Source organism: Lampetra fluviatilis, chromosome 4 (assembly GCF_964198595.1).
Source record: "Lampetra fluviatilis chromosome 4, kcLamFluv1.1, whole genome shotgun sequence".
In the NCBI taxonomy this organism is placed as follows: domain Eukaryota; kingdom Metazoa; phylum Chordata; class Hyperoartia; order Petromyzontiformes; family Petromyzontidae; genus Lampetra; species Lampetra fluviatilis.
In genome coordinates, this window is record NC_136278.1 from 17,022,250 (window position 1) to 17,027,249 (window position 5,000).

Sequence of the window (5,000 nt, forward strand, 5' to 3'; positions counted from 1 at the left end):
AATTTCTCCCGTTTGATGGGGTCTATGTGTAAAAATTTTGACTTTTTTGAGTGCAGGTGCAAATCTGCTGAAAAAGCCTGTGGAAGTTTCACGGCGTTCGTACGATATTTGGCGACGCAAAAATGAGCGATTTCCCAGCTCGAGAGAATTCGGCGCGAGAGAAACGATGCCCCGTAACGCACATGAGAGCAATCCGGGCCAATTTCTCCCGTTTGATGGGGTCTATGTGTAAAAATTTTGACTTTTTTGAGTGCACGTGCAAATCTGCTGGAAAAGCCTGTGGAAGTTTCACGGCGTTCGTACGATATTTGGCGACGCAAAAATGAGCGATTTCCCAGCTCGATGGAATTCGGCGCGAGAGAAACGATGCCCCGTAACGCACATGAGAGCAATCCCGGCCAATTTCTCCCGTTTGATGGGGTCTATGTGTAAAAATTTTGACTTTTTTGAGTGCACGTGCAAATCTGCTGAAAAAGCCTGTGGAAGTTTCACGGCGTTCGTACGATATTTGGCGACGCAAAAATGAGCGATTTCCCAGCTCGATGGAATTCGGAGCGAGAGAAACGATGCCCCGTAACGCACATGAGAGCAATCCCGGCCAATTTCTCCCGTTTGATGGGGTCTATGTGTACAAATTTTGACTTTTTTGAGTGCACGTGCAAATCTGCTGAAAAAGCCTGTGGAAGTTTCACGGCGTTCGTACGATATTTGGCGACGCAAAAATGAGCGATTTCCCAGCTCGAGAGAATTCGGCGCGAGAGAAACGATGCCCCGTAACGCACATGAGAGCAATCCGGGCCAATTTCTCCCGTTTGATGGGGTCTATGTGTAAAAATTTTGACTTTTTTGAGTGCACGTGCAAATCTGCTGAAAAAGCCTGTGGAAGTTTCACGGCGTTCGTACGATATTTGGCGACGCAAAAATGAGCGATTTCCCAGCTCGATGGAATTCGGCGCGAGAGAAACGATGCCCCGTAACGCACATGAGAGCAATCCGGGCCAATTTCTCCCGTTTGATGGGGTCTATGTGTAAAAATTTTGACTTTTTTGAGTGCAGGTGCAAATCTGCTGAAAAAGCCTGTGGAAGTTTCACGGCGTTCGTACGATATTTGGCGACGCAAAAATGAGCGATTTCCCAGCTCGAGAGAATTCGGCGCGAGAGAAACGATGCCCCGTAACGCACATGAGAGCAATCCGGGCCAATTTCTCCCGTTTGATGGGGTCTATGTGTAAAAATTTTGACTTTTTTGAGTGCAGGTGCAAATCTGCTGGAAAAGCCTGTGGAAGTTTCACGGCGTTCGTACGATATTTGGCGACGCAAAAATGAGCGATTTCCCAGCTCGATGGAATTCGGAGCGAGAGAAACGATGCCCCGTAACGCACATGAGAGCAATCCCGGCCAATTTCTCCCGTTTGATGGGGTCTATGTGTACAAATTTTGACTTTTTTGAGTGCACGTGCCAATCTGCTGGAAAAGCCTGTGGAAGTTTCACGGCGTTCGTACGATATTTGGCGACGCAAAAATGAGCGATTTCCCAGCTCGATGGAATTCGGCGCGAGAGAAACGATGCCCCGTAACGCACATGAGAGCAATCCCGGCCAATTTCTCCCGTTTGATGGGGTCTATGTGTAAAAATTTTGACTTTTTTGAGTGCACGTGCAAATCTGCTGAAAAAGCCTGTGGAAGTTTCACGGCGTTCGTACGATATTTGGCGACGCAAAAATGAGCGATTTCCCAGCTCGATGGAATTCGGAGCGAGAGAAACGATGCCCCGTAACGCACATGAGAGCAATCCCGGCCAATTTCTCCCGTTTGATGGGGTCTATGTGTAAAAATTTTGACTTTTTTGAGTGCACGTGCAAATCTGCTGAAAAAGCCTGTGGAAGTTTCACGGCGTTCGTACGATATTTGGCGACGCAAAAATGAGCGATTTCCCAGCTCGAGAGAATTCGGCGCGAGAGAAACGATGCCCCGTAACGCACATGAGAGCAATCCGGGCCAATTTCTCCCGTTTGATGGGGTCTATGTGTAAAAATTTTGACTTTTTTGAGTGCACGTGCAAATCTGCTGGAAAAGCCTGTGGAAGTTTCACGGCGTTCGTACGATATTTGGCGACGCAAAAATGAGCGATTTCCCAGCTCGATGGAATTCGGCGCGACAGAAACGATGCCCCGTAACGCACATGAGAGCAATCCGGGCCAATTTCTCCCGTTTGATGGGGTCTATGTGTAAAAATTTTGACTTTTTTGAGTGCAGGTGCAAATCTGCTGAAAAAGCCTGTGGAAGTTTCACGGCGTTCGTACGATATTTGGCGACGCAAAAATGAGCGATTTCCCAGCTCGAGAGAATTCGGCGCGAGAGAAACGATGCCCCGTAACGCACATGAGAGCAATCCGGGCCAATTTCTCCCGTTTGATGGGGTCTATGTGTACAAATTTTGACTTTTTTGAGTGCACGTGCAAATCTGCTGAAAAAGCCTGTGGAAGTTTCACGGCGTTCGTACGATATTTGGCGACGCAAAAATGAGCGATTTCCCAGCTCGATGGAATTCGGCGCGACAGAAACGATGCCCCGTAACGCACATGAGAGCAATCCGGGCCAATTTCTCCCGTTTGATGGGGTCTATGTGTAAAAATTTTGACTTTTTTGAGTGCACGTGCAAATCTGCTGAAAAAGCCTGTGGAAGTTTCACGGCGTTCGTACGATATTTGGCGACGCAAAAATGAGCGATTTCCCAGCTCGAGAGAATTCGGCGCGAGAGAAACGATGCCCCGTAACGCACATGAGAGCAATCCGGGCCAATTTCTCCCGTTTGATGGGGTCTATGTGTAAAAATTTTGACTTTTTTGAGTGCAGGTGCAAATCTGCTGAAAAAGCCTGTGGAAGTTTCACGGCGTTCGTACGATATTTGGCGACGCAAAAATGAGCGATTTCCCAGCTCGATGGAATTCGGCGCGAGAGAAACGATGCCCCGTAACGCACATGAGAGCAATCCGGGCCAATTTCTCCCGTTTGATGGGGTCTATGTGTAAAAATTTTGACTTTTTTGAGTGCAGGTGCAAATCTGCTGAAAAAGCCTGTGGAAGTTTCACGGCGTTCGTACGATATTTGGCGACGCAAAAATGAGCGATTTCCCAGCTCGATGGAATTCGGCGCGAGAGAAACGATGCCCCGTAACGCACATGAGAGCAATCCGGGCCAATTTCTCCCGTTTGATGGGGTCTATGTGTAAAAATTTTGACTTTTTTGAGTGCAGGTGCAAATCTGCTGAAAAAGCCTGTGGAAGTTTCACGGCGTTCGTACGATATTTGGCGACGCAAAAATGAGCGATTTCCCAGCTCGAGAGAATTCGGCGCGAGAGAAACGATGCCCCGTAACGCACATGAGAGCAATCCGGGCCAATTTCTCCCGTTTGATGGGGTCTATGTGTAAAAATTTTGACTTTTTTGAGTGCAGGTGCAAATCTGCTGGAAAAGCCTGTGGAAGTTTCACGGCGTTCGTACGATATTTGGCGACGCAAAAATGAGCGATTTCCCAGCTCGATGGAATTCGGCGCGAGAGAAACGATGCCCCGTAACGCACATGAGAGCAATCCCGGCCAATTTCTCCCGTTTGATGGGGTCTATGTGTAAAAATTTTGACTTTTTTGAGTGCACGTGCAAATCTGCTGAAAAAGCCTGTGGAAGTTTCACGGCGTTCGTACGATATTTGGCGACGCAAAAATGAGCGATTTCCCAGCTCGATGGAATTCGGAGCGAGAGAAACGATGCCCCGTAACGCACATGAGAGCAATCCCGGCCAATTTCTCCCGTTTGATGGGGTCTATGTGTAAAAATTTTGACTTTTTTGAGTGCACGTGCAAATCTGCTGAAAAAGCCTGTGGAAGTTTCACGGCGTTCGTACGATATTTGGCGACGCAAAAATGAGCGATTTCCCAGCTCGAGAGAATTCGGCGCGAGAGAAACGATGCCCCGTAACGCACATGAGAGCAATCCGGGCCAATTTCTCCCGTTTGATGGGGTCTATGTGTAAAAATTTTGACTTTTTTGAGTGCACGTGCAAATCTGCTGGAAAAGCCTGTGGAAGTTTCACGGCGTTCGTACGATATTTGGCGACGCAAAAATGAGCGATTTCCCAGCTCGATGGAATTCGGCGCGACAGAAACGATGCCCCGTAACGCACATGAGAGCAATCCGGGCCAATTTCTCCCGTTTGATGGGGTCTATGTGTAAAAATTTTGACTTTTTTGAGTGCAGGTGCAAATCTGCTGAAAAAGCCTGTGGAAGTTTCACGGCGTTCGTACGATATTTGGCGACGCAAAAATGAGCGATTTCCCAGCTCGAGAGAATTCGGCGCGAGAGAAACGATGCCCCGTAACGCACATGAGAGCAATCCGGGCCAATTTCTCCCGTTTGATGGGGTCTATGTGTACAAATTTTGACTTTTTTGAGTGCACGTGCAAATCTGCTGAAAAAGCCTGTGGAAGTTTCACGGCGTTCGTACGATATTTGGCGACGCAAAAATGAGCGATTTCCCAGCTCGATGGAATTCGGCGCGACAGAAACGATGCCCCGTAACGCACATGAGAGCAATCCGGGCCAATTTCTCCCGTTTGATGGGGTCTATGTGTAAAAATTTTGACTTTTTTGAGTGCACGTGCAAATCTGCTGAAAAAGCCTGTGGAAGTTTCACGGCGTTCGTACGATATTTGGCGACGCAAAAATGAGCGATTTCCCAGCTCGAGAGAATTCGGCGCGAGAGAAACGATGCCCCGTAACGCACATGAGAGCAATCCGGGCCAATTTCTCCCGTTTGATGGGGTCTATGTGTAAAAATTTTGACTTTTTTGAGTGCAGGTGCAAATCTGCTGAAAAAGCCTGTGGAAGTTTCACGGCGTTCGTACGATATTTGGCGACGCAAAAATGAGCGATTTCCCAGCTCGATGGAATTCGGCGCGAGAGAAACGATGCCCCGTAACGCACATGAGAGCAATCCGGGCC